The 15,912-nt window shown below is 37.7% G+C and overlaps 1 protein-coding gene and 1 long non-coding RNA gene across 7 annotated transcripts in view; one reads left to right on the top strand and one right to left on the bottom strand.

Moving 5' to 3' along the window:
* Positions 1 to 2,547, bottom strand: part of COL8A1 (collagen type VIII alpha 1 chain) — a 93,737-nt gene extending 91,190 nt beyond the window's left edge. For 4 of the 6 annotated variants that reach the window (XM_052794213.1, XM_052794217.1, XM_052794216.1 and 1 more), the window contains exon 1: positions 2,444 to 2,532. The gene's annotated coding sequence lies outside the window, so the exon portion shown is untranslated. Of the gene's footprint in view, positions 1 to 2,443 lie in introns of all 6 variants that reach the window. The other 2 variants (XM_052794215.1, XM_052794218.1) reach the window with 2 other exon arrangements.
* Positions 1 to 15,912, top strand: part of LOC128144865 (uncharacterized) — a 249,212-nt gene that overhangs the window by 55,347 nt on the left and 177,953 nt on the right. The gene's annotated exons all lie outside the window — the stretch shown is intronic.

The raw sequence follows: 15,912 nt of genomic DNA, 5'->3' as shown, positions 1-15,912 counted from the left end.
GACAGTGATATGTTTATCCTGTGTTTCTAGGTATCTAGTGTAACACTTTTGACAGCAGTGGGAATTACACTGGTGGCTTAAGTGGGCATTAGTGCCCTAAATGAACACCTAAAAAACCTTAGCACAACCACCAGGAGAAAGAGCTGAGCGTGCCTGCTTAACACTTAACTGGTCTGTGGCTGAAAAATTACTATAGTCTCTTTACCTTTATTCTGTTATTTTAAAATGTTATGGTCATTATTCAAAAAATCTGAATTCGTTGTTCTCCCACTGATTCACTTTTTTTTTTATTGCGGTTGTAGCGCTATTTTAAAATGACAGTATTTTTATCTTAATATTAGTATGCTTTGATCTTATAAAAAGGAGGTTCAGATCAGCACAGAAGTCAATAAATGCATTCCTAGACATCTAAGTTCTCTTGGAGACCTGCTGGGTGCAGTTTCCCTTCATCCCCTGCTGCAAAGTGATGCTAAGCTGAATTACCTACTCAGCCTAAGAGAGAAATTGCTCAGAGGAGATTCTGATCTAAATTAGACGCATTCCTTTGAATAGAGTTTTCTTAATATGTCCTGCAATCCATTTTTCAAATGCCAAAACATTGCATTTCACAGCAGGCTTTAATAAAAGGTATTTTGCTGTGTACAAATTTCCTGTGGCAAATGAACTTAAAAAAATTTTTTTTTCCTTGAAAATTGTTCTGTTAGAAATTTTGATTTATCTGATACAGTAAAATTCTGTGTGAACAGTGAGGCTTTACTGCCAGATTGTAGATCTAAATTCTGTATGCATTACACTTAAAATCACATATCTGTGTTTTACAAGAGGGGTGTTTTTGGAGAGGGAAGGGAGGTTTGCTATAAAAATCAGATGTTAACTAAGGAATAAAATTTTGTAGCTCAGAGAGAGAATGCCAGTTATGATGAAAACCATTGGGCTCTATTCCTGTCTTCTATGGGCAATTTATATGGATTACCTGAATGCAAAAATAGTTTTACTGTAAGCCTGCTATAGAAAGCACTGTACTTTGTTTTTGAATAGTTCCATTTGTTTGGTTTTGGGGTTTTTGTTTGGGTTGGGGGGGGGGGGGTTAAAGATACTTATGTCATCTTCCAGGCAAATAGCTGAAGGCAGTGTTTTCTTTTCCCCATTAGTTACAATAGATAACTTGTAAAATACAGAAAAAGTCTTAGATACAGTATGCAGAAAAGGGCACTTAGAGCAGAGTTCTGCAGTTGTTATACAGTACTGTAGCTTAAAATGTTTCAACTAATGTGAGTAGAGCTATATGTGGACATAATTCTGTTTTAGAAAAGACTTTTTATTTGGGGAAAGAACAAAAAAGAGTCAATTTAGAGAACTGTTTGGCTATCAAGAAGAAAATATCACTCTCTAACTGCAGGATGTATTACATAGAGTAGAAACAAAAAATTTACAGACAGCATTCACTGCTTGCTTTTGGTAGTTCATGCTTTCCCTCCTCTCTGAGCACTGGAGAGAGGCATTCTAGGATTAGGATTTCTAGGATGGAATTTCTTTAAACAGGTGACTTTGTGTACGAAGTGCACTGACTTGCACAACATGAGAAACTGGTACTAGTCACTAACAGATTCATCTCTGTGGGGATGGATAGATGAATAGAAGGGAGTGCAGATATAGTTTTCAAACCACTTTTTCATGTTTCAACTGTTCAGTAGCTGTCTCTGAGGCACTTAACTATTCCTTCCTCTAGTATTAGAAATGCCTATGTAGGCAAACTGTAGATAAAATATAATTCAAGCTGATCTAGAAATTTCATAGACACACAAGGTCTGTTGTTCCAAGAAACAGAACTTTGCTTGTGAAATGTGTATTTTAAGCATATTTGGTACCAGATAGTGAATTCCATCAGCATTATTACTGTGCTTCTGTGAGGGCTTAAGTTCCATCACACTTTTTTTAAAGGCAGTGAAACCTGTGAAGATGCACTTCAGTCCCAAGATCGGCTCAATCTGGCTAGTCAATAATAATAACAGTAATAAAAAACAATTCCTTCCTTAAATTACCACTAAGCTGTTTTGGTTTTTTTTTTTTTCCTCAACCAGAATTTAAGGAAGCTTTAGAGTGTAGTTTTTTTGATAACTTTGGACTGAGAGGGAGACTACTAAGAGGGATAATAAATTGTTAGAATTGGTCTGGGTATACACTAATATCTTCAAAATCAATCAGAAAGGGAGAGAAGAACTTTTCCCAGCCACACAGTGTTTCCCAGCAAGATCTGTTGTTATTTCATTGCTAGAACAACAGACTGTTACTAACTTAAATGTCAGATGACACTACATCTGAAAAAAAAAAGGGGGGGGGGGGGGGAAGCCAGCACCACCCAGCAAGGCAGTGCTAGAGTTCACATTAAGACTTCCTCACAATAGCTGGTTAGAACAGAAACCTGAAGTAGCAGTAAGCTTACCTTGAGTATACAAGATCCAAGGAGAGAAGATCACTGGCTCAGAACAGTGGAGGACTGAGAAAGTGCTCTGATCTGCTGCTGGTAGCATGCACTTGGCTTTTATGTGCAGGTGGGAGGAGCTGCTCCCTACGGTAGGTGGGCAGAGAGGATCGCAGGCAGACAGCCTTCAGAAGGCATTGTAGGGTAGGTTTTTGCTCTTTGGGGACAGAGAGGCAGAAAAAGCAAGCTGGGTGGCATTTACAGGAGGAATAGTGTTGGATATATTTGTTGTTGTTTTTTCTTTAAATATTTAATTAAGTAAAGATTTTCTACTCTGTTTCTCTGAATCTTTGAATTATTCCAGTTACAGTTATAATGCTACTAGGACTTACTTTGTCTTTTGGAAGGATTTTTACAGCAGTGAGGTAATAATGCAAAGTAGTTATCAGAAAAGCTGGTGTTTCTTTTTCTAAGAAGTGATAGCTATGAAGAAGCAGCCCCTTGATCCTTGAAGTTGTCTGTTTACTCAGGGATTGAACTTCCTTTATATTCCAAATGTCTACTAGATCTCAGCTCCGGAATCCTCCTAAGTTTCTGTTGTGCTGAACTACCCAGCTTTTCCTTGACGCAGCTGTAACATGTTCCATCTACACACAAACTGAGCAGTTTTATTGTTCCCTGTGTCTGAGTTCTAAACAATTTTCCCAACTGGTATTCTCAAAAGGCAAATGTAGCCAAAAAGACAAACCAGTAGGAATACGCATTCCTGGTGGTTTCTGTGTAAAATTATTCATTGTTCATTTTAACTCATTCATTGCTTTCAGGGCACAGAAGAGCGGATGGCACAGTGTCCAGACACTGGCTCCTGCAGGTGAAACAGGCAGTTGTACCCATCTGGAATACACTAATTCCGTATTTGCACATGTCCCTGCATGAGGCATCTGGGCCTGTATTATTTACCATAATACATCAGTAAAACCTGTGTCATATTGGAACATTAGTGAGTGGAGAAAGCCAGAAAGATAGAACAGAAAGGGGAGGACAGTGGTGTGAAATCAAGGGAGAGGCTAGAGGAGGTGCATCCTGATTTAAAATCCGGGGAGGACTTGGCAGAAAAATGAATGAGAACCTGAGTTTACAGAGTTGAGATAAGCAAGTTTGTAGTGAAGGTGATGCTGATGAGATATGATATATACTGCTTCTTGCACTAAAGGGCCAAACTGGTCACTGGATAAGGAGGTATGAGATGCTTATAGAACCTGGGAACTTCCGACAATATCCTGAATTTGCTCTCAGTGTTAGACTTTTGTGTCTGTATTTTGAGATCTGAATATATATGCTATGATCAGTGTAAATAGGTCTCAAGTCCTAAGATATTTATGTTGGGAGTGCTTATTAAGTCTTATGATGGACTCAGAGTAACATTCACTTCCTTATCTTTCTTCTCCTTTTCTCTTGACTATAATGAGCATTTTGGGAAGAAAAAAAAAAAAAAAGTAGTACTGAGTGAGTTGATCAGAACATACTTAGTTGCATGCAAATTTATTTGTTTCTGTCTTTTTAGAAAAAGGCTTACAAATCAAGCACCAATCAACTTGGATGTCAGTATTATATGGCAGAAGTAGCTGTATAACCCTGGTGCCTCTGTGAGATTTAGAACTGTCAAGCTGAAAAGGACTGGTTAAATTGCTAATATATCTTACAGGTATCAGGTTGCTGTTGGATAGGGCAATTTTTACATTATTGCAACTAATTGCAAAAAAAAGTCATGTTATTTCATTATTTTGTCATTTCTGTAGCACTCAATATGTTTTTACAGTTCTCATTAAGAAATTAGTTTCTGCTCTGAAGAGATTACAGTGTGCTTTTAGGAAGGCTACATGAAGTAATGGTAACATGGGAATAGGGAAAGCAAAGGTACAAGTTACTGCAATAAGTTTATGTAATTAGTTCAGTTATGGCACCTTCTAATGGTTCAATTGATTAAATGATGTACATAAACTGGAATTCTATTCAGAATTAACATCTAAACAAGATGGTTTTGTACTTGGAGAAATCTAGGTCAAGATTTTCAGAAATTAGAGAGTAAATAGGTACCCTGTCCTTATCTGATGGTTAAACTGTTCTTACTGTCTCAAAATTGCTGAGCCTTCTGTAGGTCCCTTTTTAAAATCAGTGGAGACTTCTATAAACTCAGTACCTTCTAAAGATCAGGCTCTTTTTTCCTTGGGAACAAAAGTTTAAATGTAGAGGACTAGCTAGCTTTTTTATTTTTAAGCTCTTAACCCTAAACTTCAGGTGCTAAGCGCCACTTCACTTCTCAGAAGTGAGTCAGTACTCAAGCCAGCTCAGTGAAACTCCTCCATACTCTGTTGGTTGTGTGCAATGATCTTGTGTGCTACTGTACTGCAGACTCAAAGGTAGCCTTACCTTTCTACACTTCTAGAAGAGAAGAATTAAAGATGTTTTTCTTTAGTTCTTTCCTTCTTGAAATCTTAAAGTACTTTATAAGTGTTAAATAAACCTACCAACACAAAAATAGATAAAAAGTATTAGACCTATATTAAAGCACCACCATGATGCAATATATGGAAGATTACCTGATGAGAATACAACATTAGGCACAGACCTGTGATTTTCTAGTTACTACATTGCTTACCTTCCCTAATGTGATTTTTAGTAGGTGAAAAATTTACTGAAATGTCCATGGGAAATTTGATTTAGGTCATCACAAGATTGACTGGATTTCAGGGCACACTGCCAGGCTGGACAGTAAATTCAATGTGGACATATGGCAGAAAGGGTTGTCATGTTCCTATGACTAGGAGCGATGTCCAACCTTTCAGTTTCCATCTGCCTTTTAAAAATAAAGTTATTCTTTCAAGAGACACTTCAGTGCTCTAGCCCTCTTGCTCCATTCTTGCCCCAAAATGTCCAGATTGGTTTGCAGTGAGCTCCAAGAACTGTTTGAGGCAGCCTGTGCTTTCCAAAATCTATATCAGGTATTTGCTTTACTTGATGGTAGGGCTACACCTGTAGTGCAGAATAGAACTGTTAGTAAGGGAATCAACTTCATGAAAGTACCTTAGACTTGGATAGATCATTTTAGCACACTTTTGGGAACCATGCACATTTGCTATTCAGTGAGTCTTCTATTAAATTAAATTTGTTCCAGCATACAAAGTGTATAGCGAAGAACAATTATTAACAGAGGTGGCATCATCCTTAAAACACAGGTTAAAACTATAGCCATGCAAATGACAGACATTTCACTCTAGGTCTTTTAAAAGGAGATATGCCAAGATTCCTGCATTTGTTCCATAAAGGAATTAAGTGATTACTCTCAGTTTGCTCTGAATGTAACTGAGCTAAAATAATGTGGCTGAATGTATTGGGGGTGGATGCAGAAAGAATCACCCTGAATAGATTGGGAGGTTGAACCTTTGCAAATAAATCACAATTTATGTAGCATCACAGCAACAGCTCAGGTAGGTGGCTACTTGCTGTTCGGCGGTATTATCAAAGGAGGAGGGTCCCCAAACAGTTAGATAGCGTGGTGATGGCAGAAGATTAGCTATCAAGATTGAGATGTCAACATTTTTTTAAACACAAACTAGACAGAATTAGAGGGAGACCTCCTAATGTAAAGTGGGATAATACAGGTAATAGTAACCTTATAAGGTAAAAGTTAACTCTTCCAAATTTCAGCTGTAATTTTAAAAATGCCATAATTGAAGAAAGAGGAAGACATTTCAGAGTTTCGTTGTGACATTTGTTGATAAAAAAATATTCTGAGCAGCCTGCAGGTAAATTTCTGTTAAGCTACACAATCCTCATGCAAATATGTTCTTCTTTTCATCTTATTTTACCGTAGGACCAAAGACAAGAACAATTTCTCCATTTGACCAGTAGTATATTTTATTAACCTATGGTTTCAGGCAACATTCTATCTTCTGTCATGCTTCCCGTCATTGGAAATTTTATCCAAAGTCTTTCCAGCAAATTTGCCTTTTAAAGAATTAAATGTGACAGTGTTGCAGTTTTATAGAGCATTGTTGGGGTTTTTTTTACAGTAAAGACTCAGAAACCTAGAGAGGAGAGTAAGGGGAGAGAGTGAACAGTTTTCAAAGTGCCAGCTCAATTAAATTTGTTTCCTCTGCATGATACTGAGAATCTGTCTGATACTTCCTTTCAGATTTGCATCCATAGATTAGGTCCAGTCAGACAGTCCAGCTGCAAAACCACTGTATACCAATCCAATGCAGGATACAAAATCGGGATACATTTTGAAAGTGCAGATCTTGCATTCCAGATAAGTATACACCAAGGCTTGAATGTGCTTGTGGAGGGAGCACATTTAAAAGATACATGCCTACCTCAAACAATGTTTCCTCCTGTATGGCAAGGTTCATTCTTTAGCACATAACCTGATAGAGGCAGAATTGAAAAAAAAAAACCTGAAAAGAATTGATACAGAACATACTGTAGCCATAACTAATGCCATTTTGTGTGTGTCTTGGCTGCGCTGATTCTGTTTAGTGTTGTGTCCACCAATGAAAGGGGAATGCAGTCCAAAGCTGCTAGTATTAGATCAATCAGTCCAGCCAACGATTGCATCATTTATCTCCTATATTTACTGAATTCCTGTATCTGTGTGTCGGCTCTGGAACTTCCACTGGGATTCACTAGCTGATGTTGATGCTTACGATATCAAACCAGAAAAAAGATACATACTTTAACAGAGCGACTCTTGGCAGTGTTAACTTAAAGACTGGCTGTTTCTCTAGAAGGTATATGATGTAGCGTAAGCCAAATTGAACATACAAAGGCTGGGAACTCACTGGCTGGGGAAGCAGTTCTGCTAAAAACAATGGAAGAGTCTTGCTAGACAGCAAACTGAACGCGAGCCAGTAGTAGGCTATGGCAGCAAAGAAGGACAACAGTATCTTGGACTGTAATAAGAGCAGCACAGCCAGTAGCTTGAGGAAAATGATTATCCCCTTCTACTCAGCACTTACTAGGCCATATTTAGAAGACTATGTCCAATGTTGAGCCTCCCAGTGCAAGAAAGATATCAATGAACTGGAGCAAGTTCAGTGGAGGGCCACCGAGATCACCTTCAGGGCTGCAGCATTTGCACTTTGAGGGGAGGCTGCAGGAACCAGGCTTGTTCAGCCTGGACAACAGTTGGTTTGGGGGGGACCTAACAAACGGCAGCCTCCTGTACCTATGAGGAGGTTATAAGAAGGTGGAGCCGGACTCTTCACAGTGGTGGTAGGACAACAGACCTAAGTTGAAAGAAGGGAGGTTGTGTCTGGATAGAAGTAAAAACTTTTTCCCTGCAAGAGCAATCAGGCAGTGGAGCTGGTTGTCCGGTGAGGCTGTGCAGGCTCCATCCTTGGACGCTTTCAGGAACAAAGTGGATAAAGCCCTGAGCAGCCTGTTCTGACCTCATGGCTGATCCTCATTCATGCAGGGAATTGTTTCCATTAGAGATCTTATGAGGTCCCTAATTATCCTGTGGTCCTATGTTATTGTACAAAAATATTGAGTAAGTTTTCTCTCAGGTGATATTGTATAAGAGTTCAGATGAGCTGGGTTTCAGTTTATCTGCTTTTAGGAGATTGGGGCATTGGCCCAGGGGATGAGCAATGTTGGTACACTGTCCCTGTATTCAAATCTAGCGTTTGTGCATTTCTGAAAAATAACCAAGATAACACATGGAAGTCTTAACTTTTGATGTATGATTGAGGATTAACTAAGACTTGTCTTCAGTTCCACCAGAACGTGCTTGGTGGCAGTATTATGTATTCTCTGTGTGTGTTTTGAGTATTTTTTTTCTAAGTAAGTTTCCTGAAAGTTTATTTAATGAAGCCAAGTGGCACACATATCAGCTGTAATATATTTTCTATCTCTCTGCCAAAAGATTGTATTGTGTTTTTTATTTTAGAAAGATAATTTGTGCTCTGTTTCAAATGAAATTTAGCATCTTTGGGAAAATACATTTCTGATCAAAGGAAATATTCGGCCCAGTGACACTGAAGTTGAAAAGGGAGTGAAACAGAATTTGGATTAAAATGTTCATGTTTTCTAATCCATCTCTACCACACAGGTCTTGTGCCTTATTTCACAGATATTGGTCACTTTGCAACTACACAATTAATCAGTTTTGAAATAATACACATTTTTTGCCAGCTTACTTACATAATTAATAAATTCTTTCCCCTTCTGCACAAAGAAGTCATATAGAGACAGAAAATTAGATTGTTTCTCTTCATTAATGTTCAAACTGCCTAGTATTATGAGAAAGTAACTTGTAATTCATGAGAAAACCATAAGAATTTGATCCCAAACATCATAAAACTTTTTCTTCAGGACTGGGAAAAAAGTAGTTTTATTGCATATTTGGTCATTGGCAAAATTATTTTAAAAGTCTAATGACTGAGATTTTTTTGAAACTCAAAATGGGCATAAAATGTTCTGGAAATAGACAAGTGGAAACTTTGCAGGGAACACCTGAAACACATCTTGTAGTAACAACCCACATTTTCTTCAAATTGCATCAAATTTTAGTGTTGGGGGAGACACAGTATTATTTATCCTAACTCCTGAGAATACAGGGTAAAGGAAGCAGGCCAGCTTCTGCTCTCAGTTGTACCACGGCAAAACAGGAGTGTGAGCACAGACGTGATTGGCAATGCACACACAAATTTCAGTGGAGCTGCATTTCAATCTTTCCGTCTTTTTCAGTCTTCTTACTTTGCTGTAATAGAGTGGAGCATGGCCTATGGAGTGTTTAGCAAAGACAGCCTATCACCTCAATGCCATTTGCAAGTATTTCATCGATTCCATTATTTTTATCAATATATATTAAGTTGTAATCGGTCTTTTATTGATTTTCATTCACAGTTCAATGTTTTCGTTACTCTCTTCTAGTGTAGACGTTAAACCACGCTAACTTGTTCCCAAGAACCATAGGCTAAGTTCAAGTAAGTTAAGAACTACCACAGTTATTTCATAGACTTCTTTGGGTTTCTTTCCTTTTTTTTTCTTTTTTTTTTTTTCAAAGTACTTTAATGAGCTTCTAAAAGAGCAATCAACTCTGGAAACAAGTCCTCTGAGTTTGCATGAGCATGATGATTAAGATGACATTTGAGTGCTCTGTCCAGCTTGTGTCTCTGATGTTTCATAGAAAACCACTGAAATCATTACTACCAGGCAGCAGCTAGAACAAAAGAAGTTCTGGTAAGGATGAAAAGTTTTTCTGACATTGCTGGTGAACAGATAAAGCACTCAAGTAAATTTCAGTGGTGTTAAGCTTTTTCAAAGTATTGGTTTATTATCAAGTAAGAAATTTGCTTGCCACCCATGTTCACCAGGAGGAGAAAAGGAATACAAACTGAGTGCTTCATGACACATCAGCATTTCTGCATGCATTCCCAAATTGATACTTTGATCTTTTTTTTTTCAGTGGTGTTTCATCCACAAAAAGCTCTCTTCTTGTGAACATTCAAAACATTACCTTGAAAGAATGTATAGAAAATGATCATTTCTATGTATTATATTCTGGACAAAGGCCTTTTCTTAACTGTAGAAATTCAGTTAAGACAACTCTTTGAAGTTTATAATAATTTCTTTGGTTTTATTAACTTGTCTCATTTTGCATAATGGATACATTCTCAGGATGTCCCCCTGTTCATGTTAAAACTGGAGGAGTTAGATCAATTTTTTTTAAATTCTATCCAGAGCTTTAGGTAACCTTCATTAATGCACTGTAATGCATTCAGTAATGCTAGAGAAACCAATGACAAGAGAGTAAGTTCACCGCTTACTTAGCCAAGACCTTTTGCATTTAAGATGATAATGGTAAGCTTGTTTTTCACTTGTGTTTGTCTTTTGGGGAGACTTCAGTGGCAACCTACCAACCAACCTGCAGAAAGGGGTTTTTTTTCTGTTTTCCTCATCTCTGATCCCCTTTTGGCCTAGATACTAAAAGGAGCTTTTGTAAAAGAAAATAATATTGCATCTGATTAATCAGAGAATTGTTCTCCTAGTGCGGACCAGTTATATTAGTGTCAGTGGGATGAAGTGTCAGTGGGAACTCACACCTCAAGTACTGTGTTCAGTTTTGGGCCCCTCACTACAGGAAAGACATGGAGGTGCTGGAGCGTGTCCAGAGAAGGGCAACCAAGTTGGTGAGGGGCCTGGAGCACAAGTCTTATGAGGAGCGGCTGAGGGAGCTGGGGCTGTTTAGTTTAGAGAAGAGGATGCTGAGGGGAGACCTTATCACTCTCTACAACTACCTGAAAGGGGGTTGTAGTGAGGTGGGTGCTGGTCTCTTCTGTCAGGTGGCTGGAGATAGGATGAAAGGAAATGGCCTCAAGTTGTGGCAAGGGAGGTTTAGGTTGGATATTAGGAAAAATTTCTTTACTGAGAGGGTTGTCAGATATTGGAATAGGCTGCCGAGGGAAGTGGTTGAGTCACCATCCCTGGAGGTACTAAAAAAGCGCGTAGACAAGGCACTTCAGAACATGGTTTAGTGGGCATGGTTGATGGTTGGACTCGATGATCTTGAAGGTCTTTTCCAACCTAAATGATTCTATGATTCTATGAACTGTCCTACCTTTGTAATAGCAGTGCACTTGCACTGCTGGAGAGGGAGAGTAGTGCATCTAATACAGACCCTATATTCTCCTATGGGAGTTGTGTAGACTTATGCTGTAAGTCACTAATCTAACAATGTGGCTTTCTTGCACTAGAATACTTTTAGACTGTTTATCCAACTGCTTATAGTCCCATTTCCATGTCAGAACCCATTGTGACTAATTTTTAAAATTACAGAGAACTTGACATTGTTTTATTTCTGTGAGTGCTCAGTTTAGGGTTGTTGATTTTAGAAAAGCACGAGAACTCTAGCTAGGATCTGTCATTCACGCAGTTGCAACAAAAAAAGGCAGGCTGAAATACTGAAGCTTCAGCTCTCAGCATAGCATGTTATGTGACAGCCTTTCTGCTGCATCCAAATGCAAAGGCACTTCATATCTTAAAGCATTTATTTCTATTCATGTTGGACTGGATGGAGTGTCCAAGTGTTACGTTTTCTCATACAGTTCAATGTTTGTATGTTACTGTTAGCATTTGAATAAGCGCTAAGCCAAAATCATTTTGTCCCCCAGACCTCAGACAAAGTTTATGTGAATTAAAGAAGCTTTTTATTTGTTCAGTTTTGGTTGGTTTTTTGTGTGTTGTGTTTTGTTTAGTTTTTCTAAATGAATGGAATCAGCTCTCTGTACCTCCATTAGGCTTCTCAGCAGCAATTCTAGAGCAATTCTTCCCAGAAGTCTTTAGAAATGAACTATCGGACGTACACAGTTGACTATGGAAGGAAGTAGATTGTTTGGCAAGTCAACTGCAGTTTGGCAATTTCTATCTGCATATTCTTACCATGCAGCAAATGTGAGGTAACTCTGAATAGAGAACCATTCGGGGAAGAGGAATTTGGTGTAAAATGCTGACAAACTTGTTATCCTGCATTTGTGTGTCTGTGCCATTGTTTATCACAATTTTGTCAGATAAATCTTATCTAACCATTCCAGAGAAATTCTGGGGGTAAGTCCTTGTTCAGTTTTTGGTTTGGATAGTCAGCTGAAGTCAGAGATACTTATTTATACCATCTGATTCAGGAAAAATAGGAATAGCTTTCTCACAGGATTCTCTGTACTTTTCTGGTGGCAGAGGAAATGCCATGACTGCAGCTTTTCTCAGGCTTTTATGATGTGTGGTTTTGGATGAGGAGGATGTTGTCACATGTACTTAGTTAATGATTTGGAACCATCAGCTGGTTTTGTCCATAATTTTTCCTGAAGAACATTTTCATATTAAATTCTTTGCTTAGTCTTATGGAAGCGAGAAAATCGTGACAGAGTAGTCATATGCTGAGCTGTTCTGATACTTGCATCTCAGAAGGTAAGCTGCACTGCTGAAAGACTATACAGACATTGTCATTCTGTTTCCATACTGGAGAATTAGGATATATTTTCAAATTACAGTCAGGTTGTCTGAAGGAAATGAAATTTTTTAGTGTTTCTGTAATTATGGTAAATAAAGAAAGAAATGAAACTGGGATGAAGTTGCAGGAAACTTGAAGGCTAGGTAATGCACTTTTTTCTAAAAAAAGAGAGTTTAGATTTTGCACAGTTCGCTTCAGGTTGTTTTAAAATTTGTTCCAGTTTTTTTGTATTACACTTTCTATTGCAGTTCTTGCCCTCAAACTCATTTCCTCTGCCCAGCAGAAACATTTTAATTTTTTATCCCTCTATACTGCAGGTGGTGAAGTAGTACAGTAACAGCAATCACCACTGTGTGGTAACAGTTGGCAAAAAGTGATTTTATTTTGTTTTTTCATGGTGTTCAGTTCAAGGCCTCATTGTGATAAGGACCAGTTTCCATCAGGCCTTTCCAACCATGTCTCTGTAGGCCAACTTTATGATCCTGGAACAGCAAATTTCAGGGTGAAGTTCATGAGAGCTAAAGAAGTGGACTTGATCAAAGCTTCTGACTATGGAATAATCTAGAGAGAGACAAGACAGAGCCAATGTCAGATTGCACTCCAGAAATTGGCTGATCCTATTATTTTTCTCATAACTTTTTTAAAAGTTCACAGCTTTCCAAGATGACAACTTGAGGATTCAAATATGGCTGTACTTCAGAGATGGCTGACTTTTATCAATTTTATTCTTTTTAGAGAGTACCTTTTTTTTTTGGTAAATAAGGTCTCTGCAATGGGCCTTAGCCCGGATGCTGAAGTTGCTAAACGTTTTGTAAACTTTGCTAACAAATTCATGGCCCTCTCACATTAAAAAAACCCAACGAACTAGTAAAAGGGCAAATCTTGGAGCGGCAGTGTACAGTACCAATATATTCTCTGCAAGTAAAACTGATCCAGTCAGAATTGCTATATAATATTTGGATTCTGTAGTAATTCTGTCAAAAACCCCTGACATCAATATATCTATATAATGTTTCTTGTCAGTCAAAACAGAAGTCCTCATGTGCAAATCTGAGCTCATGTTACTTTAGCGTATTTTTTTCCAGACTTGTGAGAAGCAGGAAATAGGAGGGTCCTCAAGAGATTTTTTTTTTTTTTCCCTTGTTTGACTGAACTTTGGATCTTTAGGAAAGTGAACAGTGTATCCCAAGTGTAACTTACTAGTGGAGGTACTTCCAGCATACATATTTATTTACTTAAAAACGAGAGTTGGGAACAAGTCACGATCTGTAGATTGGTTAGTAAGTAAAGTGGAAATGCAGTTATATTTAAACGTGTCATTTTAAAATATATGCACTGTGAACACTGGCTAGAGAAGGACGATCAAGGGCGTTTACTAAACATAAACCTTTAACTTCCTCAATGCTCCCAAATAACATTTCATGGCATAATATTTTCCACATTCCTAAAGACAATTGAGAATAAATTATAATGTGTATGAGGAAAGAATCCATTACTTTTATAAGAACAAATATGAGTTTTTGAGTGTTGTTTCCATGTAATTATTTGATTTAGCACTGGGGGCTCTGTGTGTGTATTTTTATGTATGCATATACATGTGTAGCTGTCCTATACTGGGTTGATGCAGAATGGCTTAATAGTGAGTCATTAGAGGGGTGGCTCCTAGCTCATAATTTACCTCCCAAAGTATTAAACACCCTGCTATTCTTTAGGTGGAGCATTTGAATTTTTGCTCAACAACTTCCAATGAAACTGGCATCGACTGATTGATATGTGCACAGTAGTGAAATGGGTTCAGTGCATTCCTTTTGATCAATTATTCATTAATTGTCATTCAGTTGGTGCTTAACAATACAGGTTGAATAAAATAAAAGCATAGATTATGGATATTCAGAGAAAGATAATTCTTTTCTTTAAGCTGAAAAAAGACCAATTCTGGCTTTCACCATCTGAATATTTGGGTTACTACCTTCTCTCTGTTCACATTTTTTCACATAACACACAGTACTTTTAGAGCATGACAGTTTCTGCAAAAAGGTGGCCTCCTACATACGCAAATGTTTGTATTCTCCACAGTGCTGACAAAGGCCTGCTTCAGGCACCCTGCTTCTAAAAATATGTGCACTAATAGCAGAGATTTCAGAACACAGCAAGAAGAATGATCAGAGATCTGTGACTTCTTACCTACAAGGAAATGTAGGAGAGCTTGTGTTGTTTAGTTGAAAGAGAAAATTTAGAGGGAACATTAACAGCCTTCAGAAGTACGTAAAAGGACATTGCAAAGAGGAAGAGGCAAACAAGTCAAAATTCGGACCAACAGAGTTTGCTATCATATAAATTTTTTATTTGCAAAAGGATGTCAACTAGTCTGTTTGTTTACATTGGAACATTTGTACAGCCAACTTTAAAAACTTATGTGCTGCACTGGGAGTTATCCAGACAGTGTGAGAATCAGTATCAAACACTTTAAATGACTGATCACATGCTTTGAACAGCAAGTATTTAAGGCCACTGTGACTATGAAAAATTCGTGTGCTGTCCATAAAGTGGAATATGCTGACATAAAAAGTTACTTAAATAATTTTGAATGCTGAAAGTCTGTTCAGTGGTTGATTCTGAACTATAAGAGGCTAAGTTATTCCCACAAACTGTCCAGCCACTCTCAGTATTTATTTTCACTTCTGAATCATTCAGGATTACTGTTTCCAGGTTTTCCCGTGTATTTAATCCTTATGTTTCAGATTATTTCCTCCCCTAGTACTAGCTTGCATTAATTTTGTTAAAAAGTATATGGTTATTTTCTGCTGATGTTTCCAGTCTGCCGTGTCTATATATTTCTCATTCCTTGTTGATAGAGCCGTTAGTTATGTGTTGCTTGGAAAAAGAAAATATATGCTGAAGATCTTTTCCAAATTATATCTTAAGATATTTCAGAAACATTGGTCCACTTAAAATTATCTTTCAGTGTCACAGAAATCAGCTAAATCCCAGAAAACTGGGAAGCCAAAAGAATATTGTTTCAATTTCTAAATGACTCTCCCCTACCTTACAGTTTCCTTCCTCTTCCTGAAACAATTTCATCCCCTCCCCCAAATCTGATTAATATCTCTGGTAAATTAATAGAATAGATGTTATGAGAGAAAAATACTAGACTTCTAGATAATAAGTTTGATTCTAATGATGGCACATTGCTGCTTTTAATAAGAGAAGAAAGCAGGTTTGGTGTATGAGTCCTGTGTCTTAACTAATGTGAAGACTTCCAGTAGATGAATCGGATACTGCAAAACTAGGGGTTTCATGTATGACGTTAATCCCTGAATTTTGAGGAATCCATGTGTAAAATGGGAATTCAGGATCAGTATCAGAAGGTAGTAAACAATTAAAGAAAAAAAATCACTGCATTTGTTTCTGAAACGTCTGATACTCTCTCATTTTGTAGAATAAAGTAAATGATAACTGCCGCAGCTCAGAGTTACTGCGC

The sequence above is a fragment of the Harpia harpyja genome, chromosome 8 (genome assembly GCF_026419915.1).
Source record: "Harpia harpyja isolate bHarHar1 chromosome 8, bHarHar1 primary haplotype, whole genome shotgun sequence".
Taxonomy (NCBI): Eukaryota; Metazoa; Chordata; class Aves; order Accipitriformes; family Accipitridae; genus Harpia; species Harpia harpyja.
Note: the sequence above shows the minus strand (reverse complement) of the source record. Positions and strands in the feature narration are given on the sequence as shown.